This window comes from Mytilus edulis, chromosome 2 (genome assembly GCF_963676685.1).
Source record: "Mytilus edulis chromosome 2, xbMytEdul2.2, whole genome shotgun sequence".
NCBI lineage: Eukaryota > Metazoa > Mollusca > Bivalvia > Mytilida > Mytilidae > Mytilus > Mytilus edulis.
The window spans coordinates 42,730,563-42,748,390 of NC_092345.1; positions in this window are offsets into that span (position 1 = coordinate 42,730,563).

The window sequence follows — 17,828 nt, forward strand, 5'->3', positions numbered from 1 at the left end:
AAACCCTTAATCAATATCAACGCCACCTGACTGCGTTATTGAAATGTCGAAAACCAATATAGTACTTGCTCTCTTTTATGTATCAAAGTTTTTTCATTTTTTTTTTCATGGACAAAAAAAAAACCTGAGAGATGGGTTGGTGCCGACTGGAAGTGTTCTAGCTGTTATAAACTTTGACAATTTTCTAATGGTTGTTACCTGTTATCTTTAGTTCTCGTATTAATATATATTTCTCATAGTACACTGAACGGAGTCAATCTCCCATACAGACAGAGTTATCGTCCTTTCCTCCTCAAGATTGAGGAGGAAAGGACGATAACTCTGTCTGTATGGGAGATGATTGAGGAGGAAAGGACGATAACTCTGTCTGTATGGGAGATTGAAGAGGAAAGGACGATAACTCTGTCTGTATGGGAGATTGGAACGGAGTGTGATATGCATAAGTGATACGAAAAATGCATTAATATAGTTGGCTTTTCCTGAAATGGGTTACGAAATTGGCACATTTACATTGGCTCATCGTCAGCTCAAAGGACTCTTGGCAACGGAGATTTGAAGTTTCTTAAAATAATATACAAAACACTTACATTTTCAGAATAAGTCAATTGAAATAATTCTACCCGAGTTAGAAGTGAACTATTCTTTAAAACGAATGATATGAATTTCATGTGCACGTCATGTGTCTTGAATCACCATCATGAGGTACTTTAAAATATTATTCCTCATTTTTAGTATAAAAACCAAAAGGGCCTAAATATTTATCAAATTAAATCATATATTGTCAACTTTGTCTGAGGGAGTTGCGACCTTTTTTTTTTATATCATAATACCAAACATAAATACTTACTTTTAAAAGCCTCCATTTTTCGATCTTTTTACTTTTTAACTTCGATTTGATTTACCAGTTTAACTCAATTTTCCACCGACGGGACTACAACATTATTCGACTTAACGGACTTGCGTTGATTAAATGGGAATTGTGCGGGGCCAAGCACTTACTACGACTCATCTGAGTTTTTGACAAAACAGGTTTAGACTGTAATACATAACAGGACTCCCCAAACCTTACTTTTAAAAGCCTCCATTTTTCGATCTTTTTACTTTTTAACTTCGATTTGTTTTACCAGTTTAACTCAATTTTCCACCGACGGGACTACAACATTATTCGACTTAACGGACTTGCGTTGATTAAATGGGAATTGTGCGGGGCCAAGCACTTACTACGACTCATCTGAGTTTTTGACAAAACAGGTTTAGACTGTAATACATAACAGGACTCCCCAAACCTTACTTTTAAAAGCCTCCATTTGTCGATCTTTTTACTTTTTAACTTCGATTTGATTTACCAGTTTAACTCAATTTTCCACCGACGGGACTACAACATTATTCGACTTAACGGACTTGCGTTGATTAAATGGGAATTGTATGGGGCCAAGCACTTACTACGACTCATCTGAGTTTTTGACAAAACAGGTTTAGACTGTAATACATAACAGGACTCCCCAAACTATTGGACATTACAATAAGACACACCATGCATGCAGCCAACAACAGCCGACTGCACTGAAAAAAGAAGTACAAACAAATGCCAAAAAAAAAGGCAATATGAAACAGTGTACAGACCAGAAGAAAAGAAAAAAAGATAATTTATTATGTCGATCATGGTGCGAATTGTTGAGCAGAATACTCATAACATGGGATAGTTAGACCGAATATCATGCTATTGAAATTATGTACGCTTTATCCAAAATACGTGATACTTTGTTTAAGAATAAGGCGTTTAGGTGTGATTGCCAATGAGACAACTTTGAGACAAAGTTCAAATCAAGTGGATGTTACCAATTATAGGCATCCGTACGGCCTTCAACAATGAGAAAAACCCATAACGCATAATCGGATATAAAAGGTCTCGACACGACATATTTGAAATAATTCAATTGAGAAAACTAACGGTCTAATTTATAACAAAACAATTAACGAAAAGCAAATATGACGGACATGAACCAACGATAACTACTTAACTACAGGCTCGTGACTAGGGACAAGCACATAAAGAATGTGGTAATGTGAACCATGTTTTCGAGCGGTCAACCATCCTCTAACCTGGGGTAGTGGTGTAATAACACAACATAATCTTAACAAACTATAAAAATTGAAACAGACTTAACTCATCACATCAATACAAAGAAGAAAACAATCAAACATAAACACAGATTGGACGTGGCAGGGTATTTATCCATTCCTCATCCTTAATTCAAGTAAAGTAGAATTACAAGTTTTGTTATTATAACACACTATTTCTAAATAGTTTTCCGTCAGAGACTTTTTCCTGCGTAAGGCAAACGAGGGATAAATGTCACAAAATGTAGAAGAACACAAATGATTACATTGTTACATTGAATTTCGAAAGGAAGCAGTGGATCATTACCTGTTTAGGCTCAACAACTTGAAAAAGGTTAGTCGATAAACTCTGCAATGCTGCATTAACAAACAGTATAACAATCTCAAATGGTTTAGCTTCCTGTCATTGTTTCCAAGACAGTAAAAAGTAACAGGGCAATTGTTGTCTGGAGACGGAAAAGACATTTTAGCAATTATGAAATTACATATATACGTATGTTTAGTAAACTTGCATCCTTTATCCTAAATGTGAATGCAACAAAACTAAACTTTAAAACATTTTTTTATTCACAATTTCACCATCTTTTATAAGTATGGAAACTTGGAAGTAACGTTTAAATTGAGTTACCCTTCTTTACTTATATTAGGTATGGCGTCTTTATTAACCTACCAGTAAACATATTTAGTTTTCTGTCATGTGTTTAAATTAAGGCGTCTCTAGCAATATATTTAGTTGTCTGTCGTGTGCAAAAAATGGGGTGGTGTTTGTCTGTTCGTCTATTTCTTATATAAATACAAAATGTAGTGCTTTATTTTACTTCGGATAATATTTAGTTCTCCCTCATCTCATCTCCCCTTTTTTGAAAGTTTATGAACAGACAGTATTTTTTATGAATATTCCCCATTAATGATTAAAAACATCCACACAATATATTTTCATGAAGGTTTGGTTGATTTTTGTTTGGTAAGCGTCCAGTGCCAATTTTCATACCTAAAGAAAATAAAAAATAAATCCAATACGACGGTTCTGTCATGTAGTTCGAGCAAAATGTAGGCCGAGAAAGATTGTTCTTAACACAACAGTTTTCGCTTGATGTTGACAACATTAGCATGCAAGGAGCCATATGCGAACCCTAAAGAGTTGCTGTACTGGTTCTTTTAACAGTGGCATCGGATGTAAAGTCCTTGTTCAGAAGGAACGTGGTTGCGTATTTATACATCCCGCACAGCCAAACAACCGCCACTCTTTAACTTATGTTTTTTGTTGGATGCGAGAAGCCCAGATGACCGTATTTCTATAACGCAGTCAACAATCGTTTTTTATACCCTAAAATGACATATTTTCAAACAAATAACACATAGTGTACCAGCATAATGATAAAATTGTTATGTATAGATGCTCAAGAACACAACCATTTGAACATTTCCAGAGGTAGAAAACTATTTCTCTAAAATTATCGTTCAAAATGTTGACCAGTAGGAATTTATTATATGTGAAAGTTATGCTGCCCACTCAGGGCCCTAAATTGGAACAATAAATATTCTTCCTAAGTCAGTAATCTGATGTTCAGTGGTTGTCGTCTGTTTATGTTGTTCATAAGTGTTTCTCGTTTTCATATAGATTAAACCGTTGTTTTTTTTACACTAGTAATTTTTGGGGCCCTTTATATCTTGCTGTTCGGTATGAGCCAAGGCTCCGTGTTGAAAGCCGTACCTTGACCTATAGTGGTTAACTTTTATAAATTGTAACTTGGAGGGAGAGTTGTCTCCTTGACACTCATACCACATCTTCCTATATATAATTAATAAACTCACACTACCTTTTATTCATACTAAAATGAACCACTCGTTCAGCAGCCGAAATACTAAGTCACTTGTTTAAACATTTTTAATCGAAAAACATCATATTTAGGAACATACTTTTTCTGTTACAACAAATTCATTGCTGTCTGCCAACTATGTTATTTCTAGGCCAGAAAGTTTAGAATGAATTACACTTTATTTCAGTTGTTTATAGCTGTATAATCATAACTGTACTCTTACAAACGATCAATCTCAGACAACATAACATCTTTGCTTTTTCAATCCATTTTGTGATCATGTTTATGAGATTAAGATAGTGTTATTGACCGAGACAGTTCATATGGCTCATAGTTTTCCTCATAAATCGTATTTTTTCAATATTTCTTGCAAAACGAAAGAATTAAAAAAAAAAACACCACAAAAGTTATATCACAGTCATGCATTTCAAAACTTATTTCTATACAAGTTGTCATTCTATAACCCAAAAAAAATCTTATTTTTGCGACGAAACCAGAAAAAATAAAGATAGTACAACAATTCATATTGAAAAAGTAACAATGTGATGACAAAACATTAGACACAAATGAAGATTTCATTCCAAATCGAAATCTACAAAACATCTTTTGAAAGTGTTACTGCATCTGGAAAAGAGATGATGACACTTTTCCAACATTAAAAAGATAAAATATGTATTTATTACTTCTGTGAAATCAGATGTTATCCTCTCATATGTTAGGGACTAACGCCCCTCAGATAAGAGAAGCTTACAACAACTTAATTACATACTGTATGTATGTATGCATTGTAACCTATTCTGGCTTCGGACTCGGACATCTTTTAAGCTGAGTTTTACTGTGCGTATTTTTGTGTATTGATTTTTTTTCTACATTGGCTAGATAGGGGGAAGGTTGAGATATCAAAAAGCATGTTTAACCCCGCCGCATTTTGCGCCTCTCCCAAGTCAGGAGCCTCTGGCCTTTGTGATACTTGTATGATTTTTAATTTGAGTTCTTTAATATATTTCGGAGTTTAGTAAGACGTCCATTATCACTGAACTAGTATACAATTTTGTTTAGGGGCTAGCTGAAGCACGCCCCCGGGTGCGGGATATTCTCGCTGCATTGACGACCCCATTTCCATTCTCATCTTTATTTGAATACATGTTGATTTAATCAACTGTGTGATGTCAAATTCTTCACAATACAGAAACTGAATTTAATATTCTTTAATAATCTTTGCTAACTTTTTGTTCAATTTCCTGACTGTACGATTTATTGTATGATGATATTTTTATATTGTTATATTACAATATATACTATAACTATTTCATAGATAAGTTTTCACTCATTTAATCTATGATCACGAATAACGATTTAATTCGTGATATCGAATTCAAAACATATTTTCAGTGCGACGTCTTAAATGTTCCTGAATGGGCTGTCGTACAATGCATTCGTTTTGCACGCAAGATACAATTTATCAAGATCACACCAGGAACGACATTCAATTATTTGAAACACAAATTGCGTCATTTGACGACAAAGCTCAATTGAATGAAAGAATTTTTAGAAAGTACAGGATTTTCAAAGTATAATATCATTTACTTTATAGATAACTGTTCTTGCATTACTCCGTCACGATATTGTATTCAATATACATGTATAGGATCTTGAAAGATTAACTGAAAGCATTCCAAATTTCGTCTACGCAAATCAAGGATTTATTTCAGGAGGATTATATCCGCCCAACTTTTGTTTTAATTTATATTTGAGAACAGTTCTGTTTAAAATGACGTCATCTATTTAATCACATAGTACCAGATCATGAGATAATGAATGCCAAAAATGCTGATGAGATAGTATTGGTCAAATAATAGTAAACATTTTTGCTTTATCAAACAATGGAATGCTAAGTTATTATCGTAAGTCTACCAACGGGGAAACCTTTCCTTTTTATGGAATTAATTTTATTCAATGTCAACGCGACCGGAATCCAGTTGTTGATATTATGGTCCCGCCGACTTAGGTCGGAACCATATAGTAAAATTGAGAATGGAAATGGGGAATGTGTCAAAGAGACAACAACCCGACCATAGAAAAGACAACAGCAGAAGGTCACCAATAGGTCTTCAATGTAGCGAGAAATTCCCGCACTCGGAGGCGTCCTTCACATATATATATATATATATTTAACTTTGTTTATTAAGGGCTTCAAATGGAAGTGTAATTCTGTGTTCCTTGGCACATCTGCCTCTAAGTAAAAATATCTTTATGACGAGGAGAAGAAAAGGCTGCTTGATGTCTTATATTGTTATTATTAGAAAACAAAGTAGTGGTCTTTTTATCTCTATCGTTGGTTATAGCAAATGTAAAATGTTTATCAATGTTAGTTAATTTTAGGTAGGGATCTCTCGGGATAATGTAAATACTTGTGCAAACAAGGCTGCTATATAAATATAGAAAAAGAGGTGAAACAAGTTCAGTGCGATCTCCGACGGAATGACACCGACTTTCAAATGAGGACACACAGAATTTGCGAAGGCGTCAATTTAGAATTAGTTTAAATAGGATATCAATTTACCATTTCTATAAATGTGCATTTTAATTGCTGAAATATATAATTACATTCTGAATATTGCCCCACAATTATGACACCTTCATTGTATGACGAGTCAGAAGGTACTATGATGATATATAGATCATGACGTGATATACCATGTGACGAATTTATGAAAGCGACCGCGTCCTTGAATTCATTTAAAAATAAAATTTTCATTGATAGAATGCTAAAAATAGTTACAGTTGTTTATATGGAGAAGTCCAGGTAGCTAACCACTTCAAAGGAGCCGCATTTCTACATCACAGCTATCTAGCTATGGATGGTACAATACGGGGCGCATGTCTGATTAATCACATGGTCTAAGGTTTCATGCAACCTATTCTAACGTTTCAAATTAAGGTTTAAAATTGTATGGAAAGGGGTTGATACAGCATGAAATTTAAAAGATTAAGTGTTATAAAGACAGTGAAATAATTGGGGCAGGGCTAATCAAATAACAACCAGTTGAAGTTTACTCAAAACTATGTGTTCTCGGACATACAATACCGGCATTGCCATTTTTTTGTGATAACTCTGTTCCCTTTAACCATCATACGATGCCATCCTTCCCCAAAAATCCAAGAACCACAGATAAAAAGTGTGGCATCTATTAATCATGATACAATATCTAAAAAAATGAAACATGAGTGCATCCTTTCAATTTAGGCACATGTTATACATAACATGATAGTCTCTTTATAGTCTATATATCGCAAGCACGGACACAATAGTGTAATATACTTTTAAATCAGATAAAATTTGGAGTCAATTATGTAAAAAGTCTGAAGTTACCATGCATTTTACTCCATAAAGTCACCCGACCTCTGGTGTGTGCCCCATGGTTGTATTTACGTTTGTATTTTTACTGTATTTTGCAGTGACACTATTGGTTGCTTTATGATAGTATTTGCTAGATCTTATGATTTTATTGCTTTTGTTGTGTTCTTAAAAGACACATTATACTGATCATAATCTGACTTTCAGAAACTGCGATGTTTCTTAGATCAATACCTCGTGTTTTGTCTTTTTGTTAGTTTTTTGGTGTGATTCTTGTCAATCTGATGAGCCAACCCTTTTCAACTGATTTTTACAGTTTTTAGTATATATGGTAGAGGGATGAGCAATCACAACTAGGTTTAAACCTGTCACATTCTTGATGTGCTTAGCTCCAGCCAGGAGCCTCTGATTCAGTGGTTGTTGGTTTTCTCTTTTTGATTTTGTCATGCAGGTTATAAACACAGCATTTTCTTGCTAATTTCCCGATGTTTTTAAATATTGATAAATTGCAAATATCATTGGTTTTAAGGATAGTTTTTAAAGTTTCTTCACAATATCATGTACACTCAATCTGAATTTAAGGGGTCGGAAAAATGGTTATTTATATACATTTAGAATTTGTTTAACATATGTAAACTAAACAGAACAAAATCTACACCATCGCTTCAAGCCTTGGAAAACAATACCTGGATATCATATTAGAACCCCCCCCCCCCCAAAAAAAAATAAAAAAAAATAAAATAAAAATAAATAAATAAAAAATAAATAAATAAATAAATAAATAAATAGAAAAATCATTTGTTGATAAAAAAAAAAATGACAAAAAGAAGTGCACGATGCAATGATTTACAGAACAACATATAAAGATAGTGATCGATTTCCTATAAAAAAATATTTACTTGTGAACAATAAGTAACAGATAAGGATGCACACTAATACATGCAAAACCAATCAAAATATACAATACATGCATACCCCCGCTATCGCTTACTTGATATAAAGTAAAAACCAAAAATACTTAACACTGAGGAAAATTTAAAACGGAAAGTTCCTAAACAAATGGCAAAATCAAAATTACAAAAACATCAAACGAATGGATAGCAAAGTATCGGACACTAGCCTGATTTAAAGACCTCATTATTATAAAACATTGGTGATTTCCTAACTTAATATTTTCAATAATCATGATAATGGTTAAAAATAAAAAAAGGTTATAAACTAAGAACTTTTCATGCTATTTCCTAATGTTTTTAAATATTGATAAATTACACATATTAACTAACAAGTCAGAAGCACATGATGTTAAAAGTAAAAAGGTCATTGGTTTTTAGGATAGTTTTCTTTCAGTTTCTTCAAAATATCCTGTAGGAGTATACTTCATAAATTTATATTTGATATGAATTTATGGGGTCGGAAAAAAGGTTAGTTATACACATTTAGTATTCACATATGTAAACTGAACAGAGCAAAATATATATCCTCGCTTGATAACCCCAAAAAACTTTTGTTGATAAAAAATGACAAAAAAAGGAGCTGAAAGATATCAAAATTCACTGAATAATCAATAATAATTTCCTGTAAATAAATTTACTGGTTTACAATGAGTTACAGATAAAGATGTAAACGTAAGAATTTTATTATAATATTGTATGACATTCTATTTTAAAATTCAAGAGTTTGCCTTGTTTCAAAACTATTGAACTGGAAATTTACCAAAATCCATCAAAACCCACAATAACTTTATACCCCCCGTTATCGCTTACGGGGTATGATACAGTGTCCTCATTTAAGACCTCATTGTTATAAAACATTGGCGATTTCCTAACCTAAACTATTTAATTTTGAATAATAGTTAAAAAATTGTAAAAGGGTTATAAACTAAGAACTTTTCTTGCTATTTCCCAATATGTTTAAAGATTGACGAATTACAAATATCACCTGGCACTTTAAAGGAGTCAGAAGCACATGATGTTAAATATTAAATGGTCATTGGTTTTAGGGAAAGTTTCTTACAGTATCTTCACAATATCACGTAGGAGTATTCTTAATGAATTTATATTCGAAATGAATTCAAGGGGGTCGAAAAAAAGGTTAGTTATTTACATTTATGTTACATATGTAAATACTTATACAAATATTAGGAACAGGAGACCGACCGTATAACTTTAAAGAGATATAATGTACATCTTTATTCATTCGAATAGAACTTTCTTTCACTGAAAAACAGATGTCCGATTTTTTACTTCTAAAATCAATGGCGGATCAAGGATAGTGAGTATAGGGCGAACCCTCCCCTTTTTGGCCTTTGATCGCCAAACAAATAGAAAAATTTCATTGTATAACAACTTACAGAAAATGTATTTTTTTTATTTTAGCATAAATCGTCTCTCACCCCCCTCCCCATTTCAGTCCACTTTGCGGTTTATCTGCACGTTTATCAAATTACGCAGCCCTTTCAAAAATCCAGAACACACCCCTGAATATAATATATTTTCACCTAGGAAGCTATGTCCCCTTCAAAATCATACAATATATAGGAAAACAAGTCCTCAGCAGTCTGGTATATAGGATGAATCATATAAAATTAAAAACAGAAACAATCGCTGGGAAAAATCAGAAACAGTTCAGAAGAATATTTAAAATGAGAAATATAAATGGTTATCTTATGATAAAGTACTACCTTTCATTCGTGTGCTTCTTGCACTAATTTGAAAAGTTTAGACTTTTATTGTTTATAAGTACGTAACAATAAAAACTAACATAACATCACTGAACAATACTTTTATTCTGAGGCTTTTGACATTTCGTCGTTACACTGTAATACAGCGATTGTAAACTAATGTTCAAATAATTCATAAGATATGTTTTACGTATTGACAAATCAAACTTATAAATTGACATCAAAAAGAAGTCTGAAGCATTTGATGTTAAAAAGGGACAAGGTAATTGGTTTTTAGGATAGTTTTTTGCAATATCTTCATATATGTATCACGTGGGAGTAATTAATTTTCGCACCAATTTATGTACATTCTATACATTTATATAATTATTTCACAATTTTTATTTGATTGTACAAATGCTTTACATTTATCATTTTTTGATTTTTTTCCAGATGTACTTTAAGAAGTTCTAAATTATACCTTTCATTCTTTGCCTTAAACAACTTTGAATTGTATTATTTGTATTTGTTTCTACGCCTTCTAGTCTTAGAAATTATATTTTGCTGCGACCGACGTAAAAATGGAAAACTGTAATTAGAAAATAATTTATTTATCTAAATAATTATTATCAGATACAAAAGAATCGAATTAAATAAATACATTTTGATCAGCATATTGAGCAGAAAACCTTGAAAAAATCTATATAAAAATAAGAAGTGGTATGATAATGATTGCCAAAATGCGAAATCTCTCCAGCAGAGATTAAATGACGCGGAAGGTACAATTCTTATAAAAACATACGTTATTTAAATGTCACGATACACAAAAGGTCAATTGGACGTTCCACCTACAAAATAAGAAATTTAATTATACTTAAAACGGTATTAAGTCGATTGAACTTTTAAATTCAATAAAAAAAAATCAAACATAGAAACGATAGCTGTCTACACGTTTGGTTCTTTTATGCTTTTATTAGTTTTTTAAAGTTTGTATTTGATGTTTTTATATTGTGGCACCGAGCTTCACGAAAAAATGAATATTTTTCTGAAAGGCACATGCTGCCATTGTATTTGTACCTTTTTTTATTTTATATTTGAACGTCTATATATACAGATATTTTTTTTTTCGTTAATGCGATGTTTTGGAATTTTCTCAATTTGCATATTCAAAGAAACAATAATAATACCAATGTTATGCGACGTTGACCACCGTGAGATATGACAATAAAGCCTAAGGGTAAATATCGCTATAAGTAAAGCTTTTTCTTTCATTATTATATAAAACACAATAAAATAACACAATGTACCATGACTGCTGTAGCAAATCATAAAAGTACTGTCACTCTATATAGGAATGTCATTTCTATAGTTGCAATACGTATACGGTACTAGTTTCGGTTATTTCTCACATATAGCTTTATTTCAATGTCCAAAGAAATTGAACGTTAGAGTTTTTAATGAAAGTTAATCAGTGTTCCACACGAATTAGTAATCATAATAATAATAATAATAAGGAGAAGAAAAGTGCTTCGAACATTAAACATAAACAAAGTAAATTTTATTTTTTTGGTATTTGACACATCATTTTTTTTAAGATAATAAGATGTCTTAATCGATTTATGACTTTTGAACAGCGGTTAACTACTGTTGTCTTTATGTAATACAATCTCTCAAGGGTTTTGATGAAAAAAATGTTCGTACAGAACTATTTCGTTCACAAATGCATTATCAAGTTAACAAAAATGATAAGTTTCACATTTTTAGAATACCAACCAAGTTGGAGCCTACAACAAAAGCAAACTTTTTGAATACAACAATATGTAACAAAAATAGACGCTCACCTATTGACAATGACCCTGTTCTCAATTACGGTCCACATATTGCTCGCAATTAATGACGCTTGTATTGAATGACGCAATCTGTTTTTAGATTTGATGACAAATATAATATCTGACGTATTCAAACAGAATGCAACTTGATCATGCATATGAAATGGCTCCATTGATAAAGAATTTAAATTTCTGTATTTTGCAATACGAAAATGATATGAATAGATGGTAACATCTTATCAGCTTTCTTTGATGATATACTAGATATCATTTATCGTATCGATCAAATTAAAGCACACCAAATACACAGTACATAATTGAACCTTTGGATCTTGTATGAAATAATTTGATGTGTAACCTTTGATAACTGTTTACTCCACTGGATCGATACCACTGCTGATGGACATTTCGTCCCCGATGTTATCACAAGCCCAGTAGTCAGCACTTCGGTATTGACATGCATATCAATCATATGGTCATTTTTATAAATTTCCTGTCGACAAAACTTTTAATTTTTCGAAAAACTAAGGATTTTCTTATCCCAGGAATAGATTACCTTAGCCGTATTTGGCACAACTTTTGGGAATTTTGGGTCCTCAATACTCTACAACTAAGTATTTGGTTGGCTTCATAATTTTTTGGATTTGAGCGTCATTGATTCATGTAGACAAAACGCGCGTCTGGCGTATTAAATTATAATCCTGGTACCTTTGATAGTAACTGTCGACTACACATCTTGATCATCACCAGAAATACGTGAATTCAATATTTCCGAAATGGTGCTTTGCGGGCTGATATGAAAAAAAAATCCAACTGCTTCCTTTCCGTAACATAATCGCACATGGCGTTCCGTCGTTGTTCGTCAAATTCCTGAAAATACACCTTAATGATACATTTCGTCAGTGAAAAAAAATACAAAGTAGGGTACACAAATGTTGACTTTTCCAAACAGTGTTGATAATATTTTTTTTTGATTTTTTTTATCGTCAATATAAAAATATACGATTTTTCTTCTCGTTTGAAGCATATGTTTAAGATAGTATGTCGAACATAAAAGATTTTGGCGTCCGTACTCCAAAAAAGAACTTTTACTCGGGAACCACTAGAAAGGATCAATATATTAAATTGTTATTTTCTCCATTGTTAAGCATCTATAGTACTAAAAGTTCAGTTTGTAATGATACAATTAATGCATTTTTAAAAGTTTAAAAAAATACTTTAAAAATGTTGACTGTTCCAAAAAGTGTTTATTATGTTTTGTTGAATATTTTTTTTATCGTCGATACAAAAATTTGTTATAAAAGAGAGACGAAAGATACCACAGTCAAACTCATAAATCGAAAAAAAAATGACAATGCCATGTCTAAAAATGAAAAAGACAAACAGACAAACAATAGTACACATGATACAAATTTGAAAACTAAAGAATAAGCAACACGAACCCCACCAAAAACTAGGGGTGATCTTAGGTGCTCCGGAAGAGTAAGCAGATCCTGCTCCACATGTCGTGTTGCTTATGTGATAAAAATACCGGTAAATACTCTAATTCGGTAGGTCACATTCATGAAAGGGAAGGGTATTGTAGTTACGACGCAAGGAACATATCCGATATCATTCGTGAGACTGTTATTCCATAACGGTCAACCAACTCGTGATGGCGTCCGTAAAATTTACGAAGGGCTGATTTCAACTTCACCATTTGGAACTCTTGGTTTAATATCTTCCTTGTGAGCAGCAACCCTCTATCAAGAAAATCATGATAGGAAATGCAAGCACGGGAATATCGTATCGATTGAGGGATTGTTTTTCTTTTTTCTTTTCTGTTGAAGCATATGATAGAATGAATTCATATCAGATGTACAACATCTAACGTCCGACGTTCGTAAATTTTTCACTTTTTGAACTTCTACTTGAGAACTACTAAAAAGGATCAATATATTAAACTGTTATTTACTCCATTGTTGAAGCATATAATAAAAATGTTGTAACATGTCATATTTTATATCAGATGGATTATCAGTGAATTCCATATTTTTCGAAATGCAGCTTAGCGGTCTGATATGAAATATGTATCAACTGCTTCCGGCTATTATCGCCTGTCTTTCCGAAACGTTATCGCATGGCATTTCGACGTCGCCTGACAAATTCTAGTAAATTCACCTGAATGATACGTCTTCAGTGAAAAACATAACACAGTAGGTTACAAAAAATTATTAGGAAACAGGACAACATATTTTGTAAAATGAAAAACAAATGATACAAAAAAATACATTTGTCAAAGTTTTAAGAATATTTCTTTTCTTTTTTTCTTCTACAATATTCACCATCAATGTTGACTTTTTAAAACAGTATTCGTTATCTGTTGTTGAACAGTTTTTATATCATCAATATAAAACTGTATTATACTGTTGTTTTTCTCCTTTTTGAAGCATATGAATAAAAGATCATAACATGTCATTTGCCATATCGGATGTTTTATCCGTTCTCGAGCCTTCGGCTCTTGAGCTGATATTGAACATTGGACTGATAATACATCAGTTATGAAAAATGCCATGAAATAATCTGACACTATCACGTATGGCTGATAATGATGGTAAGTTTTTGCTCAGAATAGGCTAGCAGTACTCTTTGAAACCTATAGTTGTTCCCCACCAGGAACCTCCATTAGAATTTTTGTGATACTTGTCTAGGTAAACTCTAGCTTTTTGCATAAATCAATTTTTCATTGCAAGTGTGATATTAAGTTAAATATCTGTTTACACTCTATCTTTAACTGGTCTGTACGATTAAGCTGCCGTTTGTTTAAAGTATAAATTTTCCTAGATATAGGTACTAAGTTATTATGTATGAATTATTTCCAAAAATTCTGACGAAGGAACTAGTACAAGTATTTATAATAAAAATAATTTGTAAAGAATGTCTTGTGCGTTCGACATATTCATGGCACTTAAAGTACTCTCAGAATTATAATTTCTTAATAGTTCATAAGTGGTTTAAACTAGACAAAAATAAATAATTTTGCAAATAATGTGAAACAACCTCTCAAGTGTTGAGATTTAAATATCAATTTTCATACAATACTATAACGTTCAAGTTTCGTTCACAAATGCATTAACAAGTTGAACAATACCTTGACAAAAAAGACAAGTTTCACATCTTTAAAATACCAACCAAGTTGGAGCCTACAACAAAAGCAACCTTTTATGAATAGAACAATTTATAACAAAAATAGACGCTCACTGACCTGTTCTCAATTACGCCCAACATATTGCTTGCAATTAATGACGCCTGTATTGCGTGACGCAACATGTATTAAGATTTGATGACAAATATAATATCTGACGTATTCAAACAGAATGCAACTTGATCATGCATATGCAATGGCTCCATTGATTATAAATTTAAGTTTCTCTATATTGAATACAAAAAATGAAATGAAGAGATGGTAACACTTTAACAGTTTTCTTTGATGATTTACTAGATATTATTTATCGTATTGATCAAAGTAAAACACACCAAATTCGCAGTACATAGTTGACCCTTTGGCTCTTATATGAAATAATTTGAGGTGATAAACTACACATCCCGAACATCACAAGCACTATCTTTTATTTGAAACAGTTGCGAGAATATCGCTCTTTTTTGTTTTTAGAACTTATGGATTTGATTTATATAACAAATACGTAAAACAGGAATCATGACATATTTACCCTTCCCTGTGCGGCCAAGTTAATCCCTGTGTCAATTGTTATTCGCATTTGAATTGTTTTATCGACTGTTGTTTCTCTTGTCTTGCTTTTTATTTTTGGTTCCTCCCATCGATAATTCTTGCTAGGTTAACTGTTATTATTATTTTTGTAAAAAAACACATAACTTCTAATGAAATACAACTTTTTGGTAAATGCTTTTATTATTAAAACTTTGAACCGATGCCGGGCGTGGTCGAACACCATGTACGCTGCCAATACGCTAGTAATTTTAGACGCATTCAACTTGTCAATCATATCTGTATCGTGTGCACAACGAGCTTTAAGCGTTTTGAGGGCGTACGAGAAGCATACACACGCGTTTATAAGGCGTTCATGTAACGTATGTTGGCGTATGTCTTGCGTTTGTCGAACGTAGATGAAATACACGCTATGAAGGACAAACGCCCATTGAACGTATATGAGACGCGTCCCGGTCGTACCTGGGACGATTATTCGTTTGTCGGTGTTTCTGGGATATGTAAATATGGGGTGTTTCACTGAACGAGTACACATTTTTATTTAGGGTCCAGCTGAGACCCACCTCCGGGAGCGGGATTTTCTCGCTGCATTGAAGACCCATTGTTTGCCTTCGGCTGTTATCTGCTCTTTGGTCCGATTGTTGTCTCTTTGACGTATTCCCCATTTCCATTCTCAATGTTATTATTTGTACTACTTCTGGATACACATTGTCTTGTCTTGTCACGGACATACCCGGTATTCCAATATATAAATGTCAGAGCAAGTTTTGTTGAATGCTAGCATACGTTTTTGATAATACACAGGTGCGTTTTATACGTTTATACAGCGCTAAAACTACACCAGGCGTATGTTATAAACACGCCCCGCATACGTCCAAGTAAAAGTCCAAGTAAAATTAGAACGATCTTGAGGCGCATACAACGTACCATAAACGTGTCTTAAACTTATCTGTAGCGTTGTCCAACACGCTTGTAACGTATGTATTACGAGCTCGTAGCGAACAGGTATACGATTGAAAATCAATAGAGCGAGATGATATTTGAGTTAAAGCATTTACCAAGCGTATTTGCATTTCGACGTACTTCAAACTTGTACAACGTGCGTCTAACGATTGCTAAGCGTTCTAACGCAAACGGACCTAATCAATTTTCTCTATACGTCCTGTGCACATGCCGTAGACAGAGTATGACAAGGTCGATTTACTTGAAACACCTCTGTTTGGATTGGTAGAGTCAAGCTTCCTTCCGTTGATATTTTTTTTGCAATTTATCATGCCCGAGGTATAGGATTAAAACCATCAAATTTCAGAGTTAATATTTCACTTGTCATGCACAAACTCGAATGTATTTACTACATACTTTTTCATTGTTGTTAAGATTCGAAAATATTCATTTTTTGTTTTTTTTTCCCTAGAGATGCATCTTTCGAATAAATTTCATTTGAAGAAACGACACTTACGGAGTATGTATGATAAGTGCGCACAATACGTGTTTTCATATCTTAAATTTGTAACGCGAGAGACCAAAAGTTTAGAAAGCCAAAAATGTAAAACTTTTTAATGCATTATAAAGAACAATATGATCTACGTTTCCGTTCCAATCTTTTCGAACTTTGTTTTCTAGTATTTGTAAAGCCAAATTAAGCTCTACAAATGAAAAATAGTCAGATAAGGTATACGAAATACAAGTTTTGAAGCGCTGTAAACGCCGACAATATTTAACACCACCATGAGCACTGTATCTAGATAGTGTTCTAATAATCATGTTCATTATGTCATATAAATTGTTAACTTCTGCAACGGAATCGTTCAGCACAAATATTTAAGGGCATACGATACAGTTTTGATCCGATATTGAAACAATGCTGCCAATTTGCATATAGGCTATTTTTTGCCAGATTAAATCAAATATGTAATCCCAAATATACCTTCATGTGCTACTTTTTGAGTAAAATGAGGTCCAAATTTTATATATTTGCTTAAAATTCGAAGTTCTGGACGTATTTTTCCTTTCGACAGAAATACATAACTTTTTTTGTTTTATAAGATAAACACAAGCTGTTTTGGTTAAATTATTTTTAAATTCGGTTTAATATAAATGTCCTTTAAATTTGTGCAATTTGTTTTTCAAATAACTCATATTTATCAAATGTTCACGAATGTAGTAAAAAAAAAACGTAATTTTTGCTGCATGTTTATCAAATTTGAAAAAAATGCACTATTTACGTTTTCATGAAAATTGGCACAAATAATCTTCTAACGTAATCAAACCAAATGGCAATTTAAAAAAGTGGGGCCCATAAACTCGTTTGCAA